The 23,908-nt window shown below is 37.9% G+C and overlaps 2 protein-coding genes across 2 annotated transcripts in view; both read right to left on the bottom strand.

The window, feature by feature from the left end:
* NDUFS1 (NADH:ubiquinone oxidoreductase core subunit S1) overlaps positions 1 to 23,908 on the bottom strand; it is a 386,086-nt gene that overhangs the window by 85,850 nt on the left and 276,328 nt on the right. The gene's annotated exons all lie outside the window — the stretch shown is intronic.
* Positions 1 to 23,908, bottom strand: part of CMKLR2 (chemerin chemokine-like receptor 2) — a 53,116-nt gene that overhangs the window by 21,475 nt on the left and 7,733 nt on the right. The window lies entirely within an intron of this gene.

The following is a 23,908-nucleotide window of genomic DNA, read 5'->3' as shown; positions in this document are numbered from 1 at the left end:
CAGATGTCATGGTCCTCTTCAAGAATGAAGGACAAACATACAAGTTGGCCAAGTGTGCAAGTTAGTGAATTATTTTATCTGTTGCTTTCAGTTTAGATCTCATTTACCTACTGGAAGACTCTGCAGGCTGGAAGAAATGCTAACTTATGTGTGTATTTTATTTAAATTCAAATAGAGAGGTGAGAGCATTCCGTATTCTAGAGAAACAAAAGGTTTGATCAACAGGGGTTGATATGGGAGCTCAGAACCGCTCTGTTAGGACAAAATGAGAGAGTGAGTGAGCGAGCGAGCGAGCAAGAGAGAGAGACAGAGAGACAGAGAGAGAGAGACAGACAGACAGACAGAGAGAGAGAGAGAGAGAGAGAGAGAGATTGAAATGCATGGTTAAGTATTGAGTACCTCTGATACAGGGGTAAGGACACAGAAATCTTTTACCCTTGAATTTCCATCTATCATCTCTGTTCCTCTCATTCTCCAGTCCACTTCAAAAAGAATTAATTTCAATATTCTCATTTTACAGATGAGGAAATTAAAGATTGGGAGGGATCTTAGTAAAGCTAGGGCAATACTAGAGAAAAAAATCCTGGCCTTTTTATGTGTTTTAAAAGTAAGTGATCCTTTCCTCAGTGATCAAGATCTGGGTTTGATTTGTATGTTTCTGACACAGAGTAATTATAATGTGGCATTATAAACAATAGAGTCCTTGACTCCAGCTGATCCAGATGAGACATAACAACCTTGAGCCAGACTGGGGCCTCAGGAAGAGTGTGGGACAAGGATGGTTCAGCCAAAGAATAAGAAAGGACCAAAGACAGGGAGATACTGAGAAGGTCTCAGGGTGAGTTAACACACCTGCCTCTTGGCAGAACTCATCTTTCCAAGGAAACTGTTGAGAAACTAAGCAGTGAATTAGTCCAGTGGAACTTTCAATGAATGAAGACTAAAGCAGCTGGGAGTGGATGAGGAGACAGAATAAGTGGAGTGGGGAACTTCCTCCTATAACAACACAAGAGGCAAATTGGGAACAAGGAAACAAGGGCATTCTAATTGGGGGAGAAAGGCTAAAACTTGTCCCCTGGCTTTGTCTTTGTGTGTGAGACTATACCTCATCTTCAGGACCAGTTTGACAGGTTGTGGGGGCCACAGGCCAAATGGAGAAATGAGCTCATTTGTTTGAGAAGGCAATGACTGAAACTGAAGAGCTGGATGGATATGACTGTTGAGTTGCTTACCCACAGGTCTAGTCTGAGAGTCCTGGGATGCTTATTTCTCCCCTCTTTTGGGCCATAGTTTTGTGATCTCTGCAAAGATAACAGCATTGTGCGTGGAGTCTGAAAGTGGCATGTACAACAGTGGGTCCATGACTTTAGATGTAGCCATAGGGAGGCAGAAAGTATGCAGATAGGGGTGTTTAGCTCTCTGGGTAAAAAGAATGAAGACATGATTTTGTGCATTGATAAGCTTCCTTGACTAAATATTATATTCCCTTTCAATATATTTGTGTCAAAGGGTCGAAGAATAGACCCAGTGACTATTCTAAAATTTAAATCCTCTCAAAATTATTTATTTTTAAAGCAAAATATTCAGTAACTTTTCATTCTTTTTTTCTATCATCCTTTAGGTTCTAAGTTCCTCTAGGCCCTCTTCATTCTTACTTTTTTCTCTCACTTTTTTCCCAGACTTAATTATCCCTCACAAGATTTTTGACTTTTTCATTCTCCAAGTGAATTTTATTATTTTTGTCAAGTTCTATGAAAAACCTTTTGGTGATCTGGTATGACATTAAATTTGTAAATTAATTTAGGCAATATTATAATTTTTAATTGTGTTGGCATGACCTATGAACAATGACTATCTCTTTCCAATTGATAAGGAGTCAATGGAGATGAACAGACAATTTTTGGAAAAAGAAAAAAAGAGGAAACTATAAACAAAGAAGACTCCAAATGAGCAATAATAAGAGAAATACAAATTAAACTAACTTTGAGGTTTTACCCCATACTCATAAGATCGACAACGGTGAAAATGATAAATGTTGGGGGCTATGGGAAGATTGGCACACTAATAAACTATTGATAGAGCCCCTGAAAAATTCAACCATTCTGGTAAACACACTAAAATGTTTGAAACCAGAGTATAACAGACACTCTATGGTACATACCCTTTGACCCAGCAATATTACTATTGTGCCTATATCCTATGGAGGTCAAAGACAAAGAAAAAGTTTCCATATATATAAAAAAAGATTTATAACAGCATTTATGTCTGTATGTGGTAACAAAAACTTAAGGGAAAATAGATTGGTATATGAATATAATGGAATACTGTTGCACTCAAAAATTACAAATATGAAGAATTTAGAGAAAATTAGGAAGATTTAAATGAATTGATGCAGAAATAAAGGAAAAAGAGCCAAGATAACAATGAACATAATGACCACAGTAATATAAAGGAAAACAGCATTAAGACACATCATAACTCTAATCAATCTTGACTTTCAGATGAATAGTAAACCCTTTCATCAAAGAGAAGCTGATACAGATGAAATATTAGGCATAAGTTATCAGATCTGACCATGTGTTCAATTGTTTTGCTTAATTATATTTATTATTATATTTGTTATAAAAGATGGTTCGATGATGGGGGGAAGTGGCAGTGATCTTTTTAAGAGTATATATTTATACTCTTAAATTTATTTAATTATTTTAATTAAATTCATTTTTTAGTAAAATAAAGAAAATGAAGGTTTTGAACTTTGATAATCTCTAAGATTTTTCCTAGCTTTTTGATCTTAAGTTCCTGTGATTAATAACAGTCAATAGGCATTTTTTAAGTGTTTGAGATGGGCCAGACACTGGCCAAACATCCCCAAACAGTGGAGAAACAAGGAAAAGCAAAAACACCGTTCCTGTCTTCCCTAATTCTAGTGTCTTTCCTCTGAGATTCTCTCCAATTTATCATGTATATATCTTTCTCACACAACAGTCTCCTTCATTAGATTGTAAGTTCCTTGAGGGCAAGAATTATTTTTACCTTTTTTTTTGTATCCCCAGTGCTTAGCTTAGCGCTTTGCATATAGTAGACACTTAATAAATGCTTGTTGACTTCAAGGAGCTCACATTCTAGCTGGTGAGACTAGATGCAAATAACTATGTACATACAGGATACATTCAAGGTAAATGGGAGGTAAAGATGGAAAGCATGAGAAGTAGGGGGTGGGGAAGCAGGAGAGGCCTCTTTTAAAAGGTGGGATTTAAACTGAGATGTGAAAGAAGTCAGGGAAGCCAGAAAGAGGAGGGGAGGAGAGAGAGTAATTCCAACATGGGGGACAGCTGGCGAAAAAGCATGGAGTCCAAGAGATGGAGTATCACGCAAGGGATGATAGCTTATTAGGCATGCTGATTCAATAATAAACTGGAAAGAGACCTGCCTCTCTTTTGGCTGTTGTCATAATGAATAACTTAATATTTTTTAAAGCCATTAAAAGTTCTTGGAATAAAGATGTTATATTTTGTAGAACAAAAATTTTACTAAGAATGATTCCATTTGACATTAATATAGTATCATCTATCCAAGGATTAGGGAAGATCTTATTTTTACCACTGGGTCTTAAATGTGTGAAGAAGTTGAATCTATTTTGTGTGTGTGTGAGTGGATATTACCAGGTTTGTGGATTAGTGGAATGAAATTAGACAAATTCTACAGGATCCCTTATATCTACTTCTACAAAGAAGAGAGAAACAAAAGTAGACTTTCCATAGATTAGGTCTTGGGATCTGAAAGCATAAAAACTGAGTTCACTTCTAAATGTATTACTTATTTTCAGTGATATCACCAGTATTACACAGATTGTAAGCCTCCTATAATTTAGTGTGCAATCTTCCTGAATTTCTGTGTCTAAAAACATTCCTCAGCTGGTGACCAACCTTCTGGTTAGAGATGCCTCTGCACTTAGTTCTAGTGAGGACTTGTATGACCAGTGCTTGTCATACTGGCTAATCCTTGTATTTCAGATACATAGTTTGTCGACTAGCCTCTATTCAAAGCCTTTTCAGCTTGTTAAAACCTGTTAGAACTTGTGATCTGCTGGCATCACCTTTCAAAATGCAGTAGCAATTCCACAATGAAGGCTTGGAGTGGTAATTGAGTGGAGTTCCCAATCCAGTCAGTTGAAATAGTAATAGCTAGTATTTATATAGTGCTTTTAAGGTTTGCAAAGCATTTTTCCCACGCTCTCTCATTTGATCATGTTATATATTTGATAAAATGCATTCATTTATTCCAAAAACTAGGAGTTATTGTTATTGCTAGTAATGACATTTTACATCTTCTGACTGTTTCTGAATTATATCCATGAGATCAATGACTCACAATAGCAACAGGCATTTATATGCAGCACTTTAATGTTTGTAAAGCACTCTACATACATTCTCTCTGGAGCCCTACAACCAGTCACCTAAAGGGGCAGGCTATACAGGCATTATGTCTATTTTGCAAATGATAAAACTGAGATTTTAAGGGGTAAAGTCATAACAGCCAACAAGTATTAGAGGTGGAATATGAACCTTTGTCTTCATGACTTGCAGTTCAGCAATCTAGCCACTAAACCACAAACCTTTTTGAATACAAGACTTTTCTTAACATCAAAATATTTCATGGCTCCTCAAATAATAATCATTGCTCTATTAGTATCATCTAATTTTGAAAATACTTAAAGATAAAATGAAAACCATTGAATTAATAAATAAAACTAGGAGTTGTTTTTATAAAAAAAACAAAATAGGAAATAAAATAGATAAACCATTGGTTAATACGATTTTTATTTTATTTTTTATTTGTTTTCTTTTTGGAGGAGGGAAGGTAGAGCAATTGGGGTTAAGTGACTTGCACAAGTCACATAGCCAGTTTTGTGGTAAGTGTCTGAGGTCAAATTTGAACTTAGATCCTCCTGATTCCAAGGATGGTGCTCTATTCACTGCACCACCTAGCCACCCCTAGTTAATATGATTTTTTAAAAGAGAAGAAAATCAAATTACTAGTATTAAAAATGAAAAGGGTAAAAAAAAAATGAAAGGGGTGGCTAGGTGGTGTAGTGAATAGAGCACCGGCCCTGGAGTCAGGAGGACCTCAGTGCAAATCCCACCTCAGACACTTACCACAAAACTAGCTGTGTGACCTTGGGCAAGTCACTTAACTTCAATTGCCCTACCTTCTCCCCTCGAAAAAGAAAAAAAACAAAACAAAAAAAATTAAAAGGGTGAATACACCACTAATGAAGATGAAATTAAAGCAAGTGTTGGGAGTTATTTTGTCCAATTATATGGCAATAAGTTTAACAATTTAAATAAGATGGAAGAATTCTTACAAAGACATAAATGGTCCACATTAATAGAAAAGGACATAGAATATCTAGATAAACCTATTTTAGAAAAAGAAATTGAACAGGCCATAAATGAGCTTTCTAAGAAAAAAGCATCAGGATCAGATGGATTTATGAATGAATCCTACCAAACATTTAAAGAACTAATTCCAATATTAAACAAATTATTTGGAATAATAGGCAAAGAATGAGTCCTACCAAATTCCTTTTATGAAACAAATATGCTGCTGATACCTAAACCAGAAAGAGCAAAAATAGAAAAAGAAAATTATAGACCAATTTCACTAATGAATATTGATGCAAAAATCCTGAATAAAATACTGGCTATAACAATATATCACCAGTTACTATCTATCTAATTATTATCATATCTGAAAAATAGATTAAAAATGATGCTTATTTCTAGATGTGTTTGCAAGAGTAGTATTAGAAGAGCTGATTAATTCTTTTGAAAAAATTAATTTATAAAGTCGATTAATTCTTTCTGGGCAAAATAGTTGCAATCTAGGTAGTTGCTAAGGTAGAACAGAATAGCCTGTGTCCAGTCCCTTAGGCTTTCTCCATTAAAACAGCAATGTAAACTATGGCAAATACTTTTTAAGAAGAGCAAGGTAGTGAAGAAGACTTGGGTTTAACACATATGGACACACACTATAACCAGGGAGCATGCATGGATGGGGCAGCTGATGCCTCCAGTGCTCTAGAACCATTCTCTGGTGATATCATCAGGCTGCTTTTAGATGGGCTCTCTGCAGAACTGCTCTCTGCTTGTCATAATATGGCGCCCTCCTTTCCTCAGTTGCTGCTGGTGCTCTCTATAGTTGCATATATAGGAGGAAGGACCTTCTGCAGCTAAAGCTCTTTGTGTGATGCAAAGCCAAACTAGTTAGAGAAGCCCTTCCATGGTTTAGCCTGATCTTTGGACCTCCTTTTCTCCTGCTCTTCCCCAGTCATCTCAGTCTAAACCTGAGTTATGGTTTGAAATTCTTTCTAGTTCCTATCATCTACCTGAGTTAATAGCCTGATTCTCCAGTCTTACTCTTATGGCAGCAACAGCAGCCATGTGTTTATTGAGATGAGCCTGAGACTGGGTCTCAAGAGTCGTTCTGCTTTGAATTTCGTTCCTGAACACAGGTGACCAAACAGTAATCCTGAGATGGCTATTCCTAACATTGGTGACATCATGACTTCAAGAAGAAGGGAGCTTCCTGAGTCCAGGTTCTGGTTCCTCATAAGGAGGTGACATCCACAACAAGTTTTTGAAGATGATACCACCAGGATGATACTACAAATTAAAGGACTAAGGAAGCCTGACCCAGAAAATCTGGAGCTTGAGTGAGTTGCTAGGACAGTACAGACCTGAAGCAAGACTGAAACACCTGTTCAGCAGCCCCACCAAGTGTTTCATGGTTTAAGTGTCAACCTCTTGGGGAGAGTTTAATATATAATGGATTACTGCATCATATTTTAAGGATTTTTTTCAATGAACATATTATGCTTTTGCATTTTTTAAAACATATCCTTTGAGATGGAGGAAACAAATAACTGCCCTATACCTGAATTATTTTGTACACTAAAGACCTTACTTAGAGAGAACACTGTTTGGATATAGTCTAGACATGCTATTCTTAATTAACTCCCAAGGACATTCATAGTAATCCATTTTAAAAATAGATTTCCTGTGCCCCCTCTCCAGTTCTGCTCTGGAGAGGGGGGTAATAAGCCAGAGAATGTGAGAATATGCCTGACCCTTCTCTTTGGAGTCAGCCACTCCCAGGACTGAATCTGGTCTTTGTAAGTTGAGTGCCAGAGTCCCATGATGATAAGAAAAGAAAGTTCCCTGCCAGGTTATGGGTTTCTGCACACCCTTTAGCAATCATATCCACTTATGTCTTCCTCCTTCCTTTCTTTTCTCTCCTCCTCAGTTTTAACAGCTCACCCACCATCATCTTATTTTCTCACTCTTTTTATTTTCTCTTCCTACATTTTTTCTCCTTCTACTTGCACCATTATCCTATCCCTCCCCAACACTTTTTTCTTATTTCATCCAGAGCTGTCAAACCAAGGGCAGGTCTTGAAGCACAGACAAAAAGACAACATGAAACATCGACACAGATTTTACTTTGCTGATAACTGTTCTCTACTGGATCTATTATTAAAGAAGCCTTGCAGGAAGTGGGGAACCATTGACAGATGTCTGTTGAAAAGTAGCAACTCCTTTGGGCATCCAGCTTATTTAATGGTCAACAGCTGTAATCCAAGAGCTCATTTTACAACATTATTTGTGGTTAGTTTAGATAACATTTTTGGATCTGTGTTTTTTACTAAAAGACTAAAAGAAATGTCAACTGATTGATACCACTCTATTAGGATCATTATTTCCTGCTGCTAACTTGAAGTTGTGTTTATCTCTTTATTAAGTAGGATGTAATGATTCTCTGATTATCTTCTATTAAGAAGAGTTTATTTATCTTACACCAAATGATTTTTTTAGACTTAGTCCTTTCTCCTGATGACTTTTGGTGTTAAGAACCTGGTTTCCTATTGTCATGACCTTCTGTAAGAGAGAACAAAACAGCTGTCAGCTCCAACAAGAGAAAGTATTTTTTTCAGAAAAGTTCAGAGGTGGTTTTTTTCCTCTTTAATTTGATGAAGGACTTGTTTGCTGACCTGCTAAAGATTGTTTAAGGCAGAAATCACCACCCTTTAAGAAACTGGCAAGTCAGTCACTAAAAGAGTTGGTCCATTTGGAACACAAATAAATAAGCCTATTTAAAAAAATCTGAATATTTTGGGGAGCTAATATGAAATTGAGAATAACTAAGAGTAAGTCTAGAGCAGAACCTGGTAAGTCAGACAGTCAATAAACATTATTAAGTGTCCACTATGCGCCCCATATTGTGCTAAAGTGCTGGAAATACAAAAGCAAAAGACTGTCTGCTCTTAAGAATTGCAGTTTAATGGAGTCTCTTTTAACTAATATGGACCTCAGCATCTTCATTGGTAAAGTGAAGGGTACTGGGCTAGATCATCTCAAAGGTCCCTTTTTGTTCCAAAAAAACCTTGGATTTAATACTGTACTCTGATTTGGCCTTGTTGTACCTTGGGGAGAACCAGATTTGGTTTTAATGTGAGAAGAAAATCTTATCCATTTTGACTCCCTTCTATTTTATAGAGGAAACTGAAGCTTAGAGAGTAACCATAAGTTTTTCCCCTTGGGAGTTTGGGTTTCCAAAGTTTTTCCAAAGTTTCCCTTTGGCTAATTTAATAAATTTGGATATATGTGTAAGTCCAGGGGAAAGGTAGAGAGAGGTCCAGAAGAGTGGGAAGGGCTGTTGCTCTTGACTGTTTATGGGTTCAAGCATATAGTGTTTATGAATAATGATTTAAATGAAAACTAAGATTTTGGGGGGGTTGGTTTTTTTTTGCCTAGTACTTGCCAGGGAGCACAAGGCCCCTTTAAGTAAAAAAACATGGGCTCAGATTCTGATATTTCTATCTATTTGGCATGAACTAAATTCTGATGTTCCCAGGGCAAAGACTGATTGGGAGCAAAATGAGTCATGACATAATTATTCTGAAAAGCCCAAGAGTAAGCCCAATTCATGTGAGCCCAAAGGTACTTCGGGCCATTGCTTACATTTTAAGAATTTTATACAATTGTATATAATTAAGAATTTGTATATAATTCCAGGCTTATTGAAACCATTCCAGACAGGTTGGCAGTTATAGAAGTTTTGTTATAGACATTGAATCTCTTCCAGGTGGTTTGGCAGTAACAGACATTTTGTGTCAAAGAAAACTCTGAAAGGAATTATGTAAAATGGCAGTAACATGGTGAAGCTTTTCATGCCACCAAATTCAAGAGCTTTCACATCACATAATTTGCTATCTGTTTCCTAACCTTATGGTTAGACATGTTAGAGAAAATCTGGGATTAAAGGGTGAGGCTGATATTTTTAGTGTCAGGTAAGGAAATCAAGGCAGAAGTGAATGGCTTGTTTGTGAAGAATAGTTATCTTTGATTCCTTCCAGCTCTCAATGCAAGTCATGTGAGAGTGGAGAATGACAACTGAATCCAGACATTGAGACTGCATAGGAAACAATGGAGTGTGCTAAAATGGTCCCTGGAATCAGTAGACCAAAGCTGGAGTCTCAGCTGTATCACTTACTAGCTGTGTGATTTTGCATAAGTGATTTAACCTCTCAGCTTTAATCTTCTCATCTATAAAATACTGAACCTTTCCAGCTTTACAAGGTTGGTGCAGGGACTAAATGAGGTACTGAATGTGAAAGCATTTAGTAACCATATGGTGCCATACAATAAGTTGACATGAGTTCAAATCCTGCCTCAAAACTTCCCTAGCTGTGTGACCCTAGGCAAGTCACTGAACTTCTATCTGCCTCAGTCTTCTCATATCTAAACTAGGTATAATAACAGCGTCTATCTCCTAGGGTTGTTGTAAAGATCAAATGAGATAATATTTGTAAAGTGCTTATGATACTACTTGGAACATTTTGTTGTTCAGTTGTTTTCAGTCGTGTCTGACTCCTTGTGATCACATTTAGGGTTTTCTTGGCAAAGATACTGGTACAGTTTGCCATCTCCTTCTCCAACTTATTTTACAGATGAGGAAACTGGGGCAATCAAGGTTAAGTGAATTGCCTAGGGTCATATAGCTAGTAAGTGTCTGAGGCTGGATTTGAAGTCAGGTCTTTATGATTGCAGGCCCAGTGTTCTATCCACTGCACCACCTAGCTGCCCATGTGGAACACAGTAGGTGCTTAATAAATGCTTATTTAAAAAAAAACACCGGAAAGTTGAAATGTGAAAATTTTAGGTAACTTGTTTTGGGTATGTGACACCAAGTGACCAGGTTGTTGGGTTATTTTTTTGTTTGTTTGTGAGATAGTCCCACACCAATGGGCTTTGGAACCAGGGTTACTTCTGCTTGTATTTTGTCACTGAAATGGATAGTTATTTTTGAGCTGTAGGGACCCAGGAGAAGAAGCTCAGAAAGACTGGACTTTGGCATATGGACAGCAGCTGCTTGTTTTTCTTTTTTATCTGAAGACACACCTCCCAGAGCTCTGGCAGAGATTTTGAGGAGAGAAAGTAAGCAAATACTAATTTTCAAATCCATTTCTTTCTGTTTTCACTTCTTTTCTTTTTAAAGGTGGTAAAAGAATTTTGAGAGGTATCTCTCATTCCAGAGAAATGTGATAATTCTTTTCATGTTTTCAGCTAGAAGCCATCATTACTAGGAGAGAAGTGAGGATAACATCTCACTAGGCTGATATTTTTAATATTGAGCAGGCATAGCATGAACTTTTATATTTGCCAAATAATTTACAATCTTTTGTTCTTAGTTAAGAGGAAATCCTTTCATGTCATTTCATGTATTAAGGATAAATGATGGAGACTAGCCTAGCCATTTACACAGGAAAAAACAAGAGGTGAAAACTTATCCATTGGCTGCCCCCGTGCCTGGTGTGCTTCTCCTCCTCACTTCTGTCTCCTGGCTTCTTTGGCCCCCCCTCAAGACCCAGAAAATCCCACCTTCAGCAAGAGGCCTTTACTGGTCATCTGCCTCTCTCCCCTCCTCTACTACAACTGCCTTCCCTCTCACATGACTTTCTATTACATTATATTTATCTTATATTGCTGCATTAGGCACCTCACCATACCTAGGGTGGCTACCGACATAGGTTCCTAGATCTGCTTTTCTAAAGGAAAGCAACTCAAAATGGGTTAACAATATTGCTTTAATCAATCAAATATATCATTTACCTAGTTCAGGGGAAAAAGTCAGCACCCCAAACTTAAGAGTATAACAGACAGAAGTTACAAGAAGACAGAAAAACATTTCAGCAGATAGGCCTCTAACTGTCTGACCATTACATCCATACCTAGTCACAGTTACCAGAGAGGGAAGCACCAACATCTGGGTTTTCAAAGCTGGAGGGCTCAATGGCTGCCCAGAGTCTCATCTGGTCAAATCACACAACACTTCTCAAAGTGAGCCCCCAAACAAAGCCTTGCATGAGGGTTTACATACCTTCTCCTGGCTCAGAGAATATAACAACACTCTTGACCCACTGCCCAATCAAAAAGTATTCCCGAAAACCAAGCCTCCCACCACAGGCTCCAGGAGCACTTAAGCCTATCAAAAGGCCTAGGGGCAGGGAACATCTTAATTCCCATTCTCATAACACAAATGTACACTTCTTTTTTTTGCATGTTGTTTCCCCCATCAGAATGTAAGCTCCTCGAGCTCAGGGACCATGTCTTTGTCTTTCTATCTGATCCATTTAGCATAGTGCTGGGTACATAGTAATAGGTTAACACATGCTTACTAACAGTGATATATAGTGCAGAATATGACATGCAGTTGGATGGGTAACCCACTGAGTTGGTTAGTATATCCATGTGAATTTTTTGGATAAGACCTATTGACAGATAATACGCTGAGCCTAGAATTGAATAGGACCGAGACAATGGATGCATCCTTCTTGACCTATTGGTAACCTTTGACACTGTGGATAAATCTGTTCTCCCTGACATTTTCTTCTCTCTAGGTTTTCCAGCACTTTTTTCTCCTCCTACCTATCTGACCTTCGTCTAGGTCACATCTGCTAAATTGCACAGCATTTTTAATGGTCCTAATCTGCTGACTCCATCAAATCCCTGACTCCAACTGTTAATAGAAATTTTCTCTTGGAGATGCTACATAGGTACAAAGCATGGAGACCATGACCTCAAAAGAATCACAGGTGTCAGTGAGCCATGAGGCAATTAGGCTGCTTCATATTAACTATGATGACAATTACAAAAAAGATGCCATAAAAATAGTACAGGCATGCATAACCTAAGAAAGGAAAAAGGGTCAGTCCTATATGAAAAAGAGAGATATCAGATGGCTAAATGTTACACTCATTTCCATGAAATATAAAAAGAAGTAAAAGATCTCTGATGGATTAAATAGATAAATTATATAGGATGTATCTAGAGCAGGGTTCTTAACCTGGGGTCTGTGAATTTACTTTTTAAATATATTTCGATAATGATGTTTTGGTGTACTTTATTTCATTTGAAATGTGATTCATCTTAATTTTCTACATTTAAAAATATTATTCTGAGAAAGGGTTGCTAGACTTTGTCAGACTATCAATAGCAACACCAATAATCATAGTAATTAGCATTTTTATAGTGCTTGCAAGTTTGCAAAGTACTTTAAAACAATTTCTCATTTTATCCTCCCAGGTTAAGTGACTTGCCCAGGATCACACAGCTAGTACTAGTCTGAGGCCACATTTGAACTCAGGAAGATGAGTTCTTGACTTTAGGCCTGGCATTCTATGCATTATGGCGCCACCTAGCCACCCCTTGGGTGGTAGGTACTATTATTATCTCTGTTTTACATACGAAGAAACTGAGAAAAAGGTTAAGAAACTTGCCCAGGGTCACATAGCTAGTTTGGATTTGAATTCAGGTCTTCCCAATTCCAGCTCTAGCTGTCTTAACCACCGAGCTTCCAAAGGAGCCCATTGTGAAAAAAAGTTAATGACACTTGCTTAGATGATTTAGCCCAGGAAGCAATTTTTTTTTGTTATGAATGTTCCATATTTCACAAGTTCATTTTAAAGATAAGGAAAGTAGGACCCGGGAAGGTTAAATGAAAGAACTAGGATTATACCTCAGATCCCCTGACTCCAAATCCAGTGTTTTTTCCATTGTATTATTGTAACATTGCATTTTTCCTTGCATTTTTGTTCTCTGACATTGGTAATCTGTGAAAGTTGTCTATGGTTACTCTTAGGCATCCAGAATATTTATTTATTTGTTAATTCATTCATTTAAACATTTATTTAATCATTTATTTATTTATTCATTTATTTATTTGCTTTTTGGAGGGGGAAAGGCAGGGCAATTGGGGTTAAGTGACTTGCCCAAGGTCACATGGCTAATAAGTGTTAAATGTCTGAGGTTGGACTTGAACACAGGTCCTCCTGACTCCATGGCCAGTGCTCTATTCACTGTGCCACCTAGCCGCCCCTTGAATATTTAGTTAACCAGAATTCTTTGGTCTTGAACCATTCTAGAAAGATGAAAGTTTACTACATCATCATCATCTTTCCTCTTAATGGCGAAACGTATGATAAATCAACACTGATAGGGCTGCACAAATCTGGTTTCATTTTCTTTTTTTTTCCATTTTTCAAATGCTTTATTAACTTCTGACTTACATCATTCATTTCTACCAGATTTTGAGTTACAAATGTTCTCCCCGTTTTTACCCTACCCACCGCCCCAAAATAGCAGTCCCACAGGATATCCCCTCCTCCAATCTGCTCTCTCTCATATTTTCTCCCATACCCCTTTCAACTTTTCCAGTAGGAAATGGTAGATCTCTATGCCCCAGTGTCTGTATATCTTATTTCCCAATTACATATAAAATCGTATTAATAATAGTATATATATACATTTGATTTTAAAACTTTGAATTCCAGATTCATTCCCTTCCTCCCTTGTCATCCAACCTTACTGGGAAGATAAGCAGTTCAGTATAGGTTGTACATGTGTAGCTAATGCAAAACACTAACATAGTAGATATATTGTAAAAGACTGACTATATTTCCCTCCCTCCTATCCTACTTCCCACTTGTTCTGTTCTCTACTTTGATCCCATCCCTTTTCAAAAGTGGGTGCTGCCAACTTCCCTCCCCCCCAGTCTGCCTTCCCTCTCATCCCCTTCCCCCCTACTCTCCTGTAGGGTGAGATATCCTATTTAGTGTGTATTTCATTCCCTCCCCAAGCCAAATTCAATGAGAATAAGGTTGACCCATTCCCTTTTGCCTTCCTATTCTTCCCCTCCATTGTAACCATTTTCCCTTGCCTCTTCTATATGAGATAGTTTACCCCATTCTGTCTCTCCCCATTTCCTCTCATTATATTCCTCTCTCACCTCTTAATGTCACCTTTTAAGTATCATCCCTGCCTGTTAAATTGGTCCTGTGCCCTCTATCTATGTATACCTGTAAACATATATATACACATTCACATATGTGTTCATATGCCCATATGCCCTCATGTATAGACATATATATTTCTATTCCCTTCAACTATTTTCATACTGAGAAAAGTTTCATCAGTTACAATGATTGTTTTTCCATGTAGGAATGTTAATAGTTCAACTTTGATAAGTTCCTTATGATTTCTTTTCCCTGTTTACCTTCTCATGCTTCTCTTGCTTCTTGTATCTGAATGTCAAATTTTCTATTCAACTCTGGTTTTTTCATCAAGAATGCTTGAAAGTCCTCTATTCCACCGAATGACCATATTTTCCCCTGAAACATGAGATACTCAGTTTTTCTGGGTAGGTGATTCTTGGTTTTAATCCCAGCTCCTTTGACCTCCAGAATATCATATTCCAAGCCCTTCAATCCCTCAGTGTAGAAGCTGCCAGATCCTGGGTTATCCTGATTGTGTTTCCACAATATTCAAATTGTTTCTTCCTGGCTGCTTGTAATATTCTCTCCTTAATCTGGGAATTCTGGAACCTGGCTATAATATTCCTAGGAGTTTTCTTTTTGGGATCTTTTCCAGGAGGTGATCAGTGGATTCTTTCAACCTTTATTTTGCCCTCTGGTTCTAAAATATCAGGGCAGTTTTCTTTGAGGATGATTTCTAGGTTCTTACTTTGATCATGGCTTTCAGGTAGTCCTATAATTTTTAAATTATTTCTCCTGGATCTATTTTCCAGGTCAGTGGTTTCTCCCATGAGATTTTTTACATTGCCTTCTATTCTTTCATTTGTTTGGATCTGTTTAATAGCATCTTGATTTCTCATAAGGTCATTATCTTCCATTTGCTCCAATCTAATTTTGAAGCAATGATTCTCCTCAGTGAGCTTTTGAGATTCTTTTTCCATCTGGAAAATTCGGCTTTTTAAGGCATTCTTCTCCTCATTGCCTTTTTGAGCCTCTTTTGCCAATTGAGTTAGTCTATTTTTTAAGATGTTATTTTCCTCAGTCAGGCTGTTGAATCTCATTTCATAATTTTCTTGCATCGTTCTAATTTCTCTTCCCAATTTTTCCTCCACTTCTCTTATCTACTTCTTAAGGTCCTCTATGGCCTGTAACCAGCTCGTATTTTCCTTGGTGCAGGAGTTCTGATTTCACTGTCTTCCTCCTATTCCATGCTTTGCTCCTTTTTGTCCCCAAAATAGGAGTCTAATGTTGGAATCTTCTGTCTGCTTTGTTTCCTTTGCCTGGTCATGTCGCCCCTCAGTCACTTGACCCCTGGGCTTTTTGCCACAGTAGAACTCTGCCACCAGACAGGGGAGTTTCATCCCAAATGCTGGGGTTTTCTCAGCTGCTGGAGGTATTAGATGGGTGCCCTCTCTGAGGTCTTCACATGCTCTGGCAAGCTGGACACACACCCCAGGACCTCCACCCTAGACTGCAATCCAGATCCAAGCAGGTTAAAGCAAGAGTGATTACCCCTCAGACTGGTGCTTGGTCCCCTTACACTCTGCAGACCAGAAGCTGAAGCCTCCACGTGGTGCTGGCTGGCTGGCTGTGCTGGCATCTCAGAGACTTCTCGCCCCAGGGGCAAAAGCCATGCACTCCCACCTTCTGGGTCCCAAAGTCCAGACTGCACGGACCTCCCACTTTTTCCTTTGCATCTGTGTGTTGATAAATCTGGAAATGGCCACAGCTGCTGCTGATCTGGAGTCCCTCTGGCCGGTGGCTGGTCAGGCCCGCCCTGGTGCTAAAGCCTGGGTGTGGGGCTGGGCTTGGCTCCCAGAACGCTGCCTTGGCCGCTTGCTGCCAGCCTCCTGGGCTATCCTCAGTGGGAGGTTAGCTTCTCTGTGTCATTTTGTGGGTTCTGCACCTCCAAAGTTTGTTCAGAGTCCCCTTTTTACATTGATTGCGGAAGGTGGAAGCCAGAACCGCTTGGAGGTTCTACTTCTACTCTTCCATCTTGACTCTATCTCCTGGTTTCATTTTCAATGATGTAATTTATTACAAGGGGCAGCTAGGTGACACCATAGTGCATAGAGTGCCAGGCCTAAAGGCAAGAACTCATCTTCCTGAATTCAAATCTGACCTCAGACTAGTACTAGTTGTGTGACCCTGGGTGAGTCACTTAACCCTGTTTGCCTCAGTTTCTCATTGGTAAAATGAGCTGAAGAAGGGCAAACCACTCCAGTATCTTTACCAAGAAAACTCCAAATGGGATCATGAAGAGTCGGACACAACTAAAACAACTGAACAAAAAATTTGTTACAAAAATTATTTTTCATAGAGACAGGGACAATTCAAGAATCATAGTTTGCTAGAGTTAGAAAGGATCTAAAAAATGACCACATCTAATATCCTTATCTTACAGATAAGGAAACTGAGGTCCAAAGAAGTTATGACAACTGGTCATCATAAAGCCTTTGTTTGAAGAACTCCTGTGAGGAGAAGCTATCACCCCTTGGCAGTCCATCCCACATAAAAAACTCTAAAATTCTTAGGGAGTTTTCCAAATGGAAAATGACAGGATCATACATATTTTTTCAAATGGAATAAGTTCACTTTCCAGTAGGGATTGGAACTTCACTCTCTATCTTTTTCAAGTTTGGAAGTATGTCATCTGACTGGACTACCTTAAGTCACACATTAAGTTTGAAGCAAAGATTTCTCCTGAAATATAGCTGGGTGATTTTTATTCCCTTGAACTTTTTGGCAGAAGAACCAAACTGAAGAGAAAAATTTGGTAAAAACAAAACAAACACCGAGGTATTATTCTATAATCCACCAAGTCTTTCAAAATGCAATGCAAAGAAATGCAAACCACGTTCCTCAAGAGGAAATGCAGTTATTTGTTTGATCGTTTTAATTCAAACATTAAATTAATCTTTCTCTCAGAAATCCAACTAATTCTCCATATTTCCCTATTTTCCTCAATGCTACTATTCAATTGAAATCCATAGGGATCTATCTATGCCTTGTTTTCCCCATTTACTAGTTTCAATAAATCATCATTATGTCAATTACTTTTTCCTAATATCTCTCATATCCATAACTTCCTCTCTCCATTGCGATTGCTGTTCCTCTAGTTCAGCCCTTCATTATCGTGTGCATAGACTATTGAAATATTTGACTAGTGTCTTTGCTTTCAGTGTTACCATATGTTCTCTGTTCTACTTCTTTTGGGCAGAAGATGGGCAGGGACCATGCTGGCATAAAGATGAGGCATGACATCCTGAAGGGGTGTGATTATAGTCCAAATAATTAAGGCCCTCAGATTTAGAGAAACGTTGGGTAGGAGCCCCCTTGCCTAAAATTCTTCATTTTTTAAAATTTACTTTTATTAAATTAACTTTTTTCAATTAACATAAAAAGATCTGATTTCTCTACTTCCTACCCTCCCCCACTCCAATGAGGGAAAAAAAAGGAAAGAAAAGCAAAACTTCTTTTTAAACTATACATAGCCAATCAAAACAAACTCTCATGTTGTCCATATTTAAAAAGTATATGTCTCAGGTTTCAGTTAAGAAGAAACTAGAAACCTAGAAAGACTTATATGAACTGATGCTGAGTGAAATGAGCAGAACCAGGAGAACATTGTACATAGTAACAGCAACATTGTGCAATGATCAGCTTTAATAGACTTAGCTCTTCTCAGCAATGCAATAATCTAAGACAATTCCAAAAGACTCATGATGGAAAATGCTATCTACATCTAGAGAAAGAACCATGGAGTCTGAATGCAGATCAAAGCATACTATTTTCTCTCTCTTTTTTTCTTTTTTGTGATTTTTTCCCTTTTGTTTTTTTTTCTTCTTTCACAACATGACTGATGTGGAAATATGTTTAATATGATTGTACATGATCACATGCTGTGTTGGGGAGGGGGAAAATTTAGAACGCAAAATCTTATAAAAGTAAATGTTGAACACTAAAAATAAGTAAATAATTTTTTAAAAAGTATATGCCTCAATTTGTATCTTGAGTCCATCATTAGGAATTTGGTAGCATACTCTGACAATGGTCCTCTGGAACTGTGTGTGGCAATCACAGTGATCAGAGTTCTTGAGTATTTCAAAGTTACTTTAGTATAGTTTTTTTGGTTCTGCTGACTTCTCTTTGAATGAATTTATATGTTTCCCCAGGATTCCCTGAATCCATCTCTTTCATAATTTCTTACTGTACAATGGTATTCTGTTCTGTTCTCATGCAATAATTTGTTCATCTGTTCCCCGATTGTGGAGTCTTCCACAAAGATTTCCAGTCTTTTGCCACCACAAAAAGAACCACTAAAAATATGTTTTGCACATGTGGGTCCTTTTCCTCTTTCTTTGATCTCTTTGGGTATATAGGCCTAGCAGTAGTATTGATAGGTCAAAGGATACCCACAGTTTAGTAGCTTTTTGGGCATGTTCCAGATTGCTTTTCCAGAATGGCTGGACCAATTCAATGCTTTTCCTGCCACACCTCATGGCCTAAGCATAAGAAGGAGCAAAAGCTCGCAAGAGTGAAATTCTAAGAACACAAAAATAAATCATTACAATTTGGGAGAAATGAGGGAACTATCCAAAGGGATATGGAAATCATTTTTAATTTTTAAAAGAGGAACAGAAACGAGAAGGAAATTTCTGTAAGAACAGTATTAGGAGCACTAAAATTCAGAATGAACTGGGGTAGAAAATGAATTTTAAGGTGAGCAAAACTGACATTCCTTTAGTTATTTTGGGAAGAGGAGGGGAAAGGACCTCTTAGGGTAAAGAGAATGATGATAGTAATTGATAGTCAACAAACATTTATTAAGCATTCACTATGTACCAGGCACCATGCTATGCACTGGGAATACAAGTACAAACTGAAAATAGTCCCTGCCTTCAAAGAGATTACATTTTAATAGGGGGAAGAAAATTTCTTAAAAGAAGCCTGAAAAGGCGTATGTGAGGAAACAAAGGTAAAAATGACAAAAGACGTTTATGAAAAGGTAGAGCTAGCCAACACTTCTTTTTCTTTTTTTTCCCTCACATTGAGAATTACTTTTTGAACAGGAAATATCAGAAATAGACAACAGAGAGCAATAGTTAAGGGACAGCCGACCCTTGATGTGCCCAAGTCTTCAGTTCCAGAGGAAACTGCATTTCTGAGTTCTGAATGTAATGATGTAATTGCTAAGGAGGTGATCTTTGCCAGGTTGAAGAGAATGGGAGAGGAGCCACAGGACTGGAAAGAGTAAATGTCCTGGTTTTCAAAAATAAAAAAAAAAATGAAAAGAGTAGAGTCTGTAAACTATAGGTCAGCAAACTTGGCCTTGATTACTGGCAAAATTCTAGAATGTATTTTTAAAGGGATGATTACTGAATGGTCAAAGGAGCAAGTAGTGATCATCAAGAGCCAGGAATGACTTCATTTGGAAGAGGTCATGGCATACTAACCTCAGTGCCATAGACGCAGTGTGGCTGGACATAGTGGAGAGAGGAGGGATAGATAAAGATCCAGCTACGGGGATTTGGAGCAATCCCAAAAGACAGTCATTAATAACTTGATACCAGACAATTCCAAAGGATTCAAGATGGAAAACACTATCCATATCCAGAGAAAGAATTGATGAAGTCTGAATGCAGATCCATTCATACCATTTTTCATTTTCTTTACTTTGCTTTTTTTTTGGTCTGTGTCTTCCCTTATAATGTGACTAATGTGGGAGTATGTTTTATGTAATTGCACATGTACTAACATACCAAATTATTTACCACCTCAGGGAGGAAGGAAGAGAATTTAGAACTTAAAAATTTTAAAAATGAATGTTGAAAATTATTTTACATGTATTTGGGAAAATTATTATTTAAAAATTAATAGTTTGATATCAATATGGAAGTACCCAAATACCTGTAGTTGACCCTATATCATTTGATATAAGATCTCGTGCTTGTTCAATTTACAAATGACACAAAGCCAAGAGGGATAGTAGACACACTACATGACAGTCGGGTTAGAATAATAGGCCAGATCTAATAAGATGACATTTAACAAATGTAAACATAAAGCCCTACACTTAAGTGTTCTTCTTGTTGTTTCAGTCTATTTTGTAAGCATAAGACTGGGAGGCATGATTGAACAGGAATTGCCAAAAAAAGGTTTCTTAAGGAAATAGAAGCAAAGCAAACAAGCATTTATTAAGTACCCACTATATTCCAGACACTGTGGTAAATCCTTTATGAATACTATCTCATTTAAAATTTTTATTTATTTTTAAAATTTTAATTTATTTATTTACTTTTAGTTTACAACATTCAGTTCCTTGATCCCTTGAGTTTCAAATTTTCTTCCCCTCTTTCTCCTTTCCCCTCCTCCCTCCCCTCCCCCCGCCATGGTGGCATGCAATCAAATATAGGATCTACATATACCTTCACATTTAACATTAGTCAGGTTGTAAAGAGGTATTATAACCAATGGAGTGAACGATGAGAAAGAAGGGACAAAATAAAAGAAAAAAGAGAGAGCGCAAGTGGTTTGCTCCAGTCTGCATTCAGACTCTGTTCTTTCTCTGGATGTGGATATCTCTTTCCATCATGAGTCTTTTGGAATTGTCGTATAACCTTGCATAGCTGAGAGGAGCCCAGTCTATCAAAGTTAGTCATCACATATATATGATGTGTCTGTAATTGTGTACAAAGTTGTCATGAATATTATCTCTTAAGAGGATTACAATCTCGATTTGAGCAAACAGGGTGACCAAAACAACTAATATGATTTTGGGGTGCAGCCCAGTTTGATGATTTTTGTTAGTACACATCTATGTGGGAATTCCCTCTGTTGATACAGATCCATAACTTATCAGTGACATCTTTATTTTTTTTTCCATGTAGAGTCTTTCTAGGATACTGTGACTAGTCCTCTACTCCAAAGAGATCAAAGAAAAAGGAAAAGGATCCATATAAACAAACACTTATAGTAGCTCTTTTTGTGGTGGCAAAAAAAAAAATGGAAACTAAGGGGATGCCCATCAGTTGGTAAATGGTTGAGCAAATTATACTATATAAATTTAATGGAATACTATTTTGCTGTAAGAAATGATGAAAAGGATAATTTCAGAGAAACCTGGGAAGACCAGCATGAATGGATACAGAGCAAAGTGAGCAGAACTGGGAGACCAATTTTATATAGTAACAATATTATAAAGACAAACCACTTTGAAACCCCTAAGGATTCTTGATCCTTGCAATTGCCAATCATGATTCCAGGGAACCAGTGATGGAGCAATCAGCCCCCAGCAGGGAGGCTGTGGACTCATGGTGCAGAGGGAGGCATCATTTTTGAACAAGGTCAATATAGGAATTTGTTTTGCTCCTCTATGATTATTGATTACAAGGGCTTTTTTTCTTCTTTTTTTTTCTCAGTGGGGTGAAGAGAGATGGGAGGAAGTGAAAACAGGTTTTCTGCTCATTGAAAATACTTTTTTAATATGTAAAAAAGATCATTGCTAGGGAGCAGAGAAGTTAAATTATTTGCCCATGGTCACATAGTATATACCAGAGACAGAATTTAAGCCAGGTATTTTAGCAAAGGCTTGATTCAGGCTAGTCTCCATCTAGCTTTAGGCCTGATAGTGTTAAAAAAAAAGAGAGAAAGGGGTGCCTAGGTGGTGCAGTAAATAGAGCATAAGCCTTGGAATCAGAAGGACCTGAGTTCAAATCTTGGGCAAGTAACTTAACCCAAATTGCCCTGCCTTCCCCCCTCCAAAAGAAAAAAATCTGGTGAGAGAAACCCTTCTGGGGGGAAAATAAGAACCACAATTATTATTATCATTTTCTGAACCACAATTATTTTGTGATATCTTAATAGAAATTCCCCCAACCACCTAGTGGCCTAATATTAGAAAGTCCCCAATCACTACACAAAGACACAGTAAAGTGTATGATTTCTCTTATCCTCTGTTTTAACTACTACTTACAGTCCTTGGATAAAGGAACTACTTCCACCTTTGTAAAAGTATTTGGTCTTTCCCCCTGATCTGTCCTAGAACAAGAATTGTTTTCCTATTCTGATTATAAGTCTTGCCACTTTGCATTTCAAATACTCCCCTTTTCTTCTTTGTCTAGTCCCCCTCTTTTGTTACCCACCCTCTCCAATGAAATGCATTAGTTTTCTGTTCCAGGTTGCCACTGAATGCTGCTGATTGGCTGTGTACTCCAAGCTTGTCTGAAAGGTTGTAAAACCAAAATCAGAAATCTGAATTTGTTACCAGCGAGAGCAGCAACATCCTTAAGATGTTAATAAATCTCTTTCCTTTCAGTCTGTCCTCCTGTCTCTGACCCATGGCCATCATACCCTTGCTGATGGATATGTCTCATCCAAGAAGATGAATTCCCTTACACAATCACAGGTTAGCAAAAAATTTACTTAGCTATAGCATAGAAGGAATATACAACAATAATATAGCACTTAACTTGGGTAAATGAGGCTCCTCTGGTCTCAATATGGAAAAAGAATCTGGTCAGTAGGGGAGGGTGTGGTCATTTGTGTGATTTGGGGATATCTGCCAAGTGTGTCAGGCCCTTACTTCATCTGGGCAGGCTGCTTTTATACTCTTGGGTGACCAAGAAGTCGGGTAAATTGCTGAGCCTTAATCCCCTAACCTAATCTGAGGATAGTATCTTTGCCAAGAAAACCCCAAATGGGCTGACAGAGAACTGGACATGACTGAAACAACTCAACAACAAGTAAGGAGAAAGTAGCCCAATCTGCATGGGGCAGGGTCTTAGGAAAAGCTAAGGATGGAGAGGCAAATAATATGGCTCCTACCATATCAAGACTTCTCCACTCCGATGCCAGACACTGGTCCTTATCTAGCCCTTCATTTTGCTTTTCATGTGATTTTAGGTTGCATTAAAAGAGTGTCTGGAGAAGAAGAGATCATAGACCCATTGTGTTCTGCCCTAGTTGAAAAACATCTGTAATATTATATTTGTCTTCTGGACATCACATTTCAGGAGGATGAGCTATTTTTAAAAGAAGGCCATGGGGACGGTGGAGAGTACTTGAACTTAGGTCACTTGTGAATCAGTTGGTTGAAGGGCCTAAGGATATTCAGTCTGGAGAAGAGAAGCCTGGAAAGTTACGTGACAGGTGTCTCCAAGTACTTTGTCACGTGGAAAAGAAATTAGACATGTTCAGCCCAGCTCCTGAGGAAAGAACTAGAAACGATGGGAGGAAACTACAAGAAGCATTTAATGTTACTGTTTTGGAAAAAATAAATTCCTAACAATTACAACTGACTGGGGAGTGTTATTGAAAGTTTTCATGTGAATCATGGGTTGAATTCATAACCTCAGAAGTCTTTTCCAACTTCGAGATTCTGTAATTCCTTAGCTAAAGGCGTTAGTCAAAAATACGCCACCATCGGTTGTTGTCAGTGAAGCAAATAGCCCAAAAGACAAGACAGAGGACCCCAACAGCATTCAAAGTAGAGGGCTGCTGAATCAGGCAGGTATATCAGAGATGTACCTTTCCTGT

The sequence above is a fragment of the Petaurus breviceps genome, unplaced genomic scaffold, assembly GCF_028583685.1.
Source record: "Petaurus breviceps papuanus isolate PSGF00001 unplaced genomic scaffold, PetGlider_PUasm1.0 90903, whole genome shotgun sequence".
Classification (NCBI taxonomy): domain Eukaryota; kingdom Metazoa; phylum Chordata; class Mammalia; order Diprotodontia; family Petauridae; genus Petaurus; species Petaurus breviceps.
This window is presented reverse-complemented; position numbering and strand designations above follow the sequence as displayed.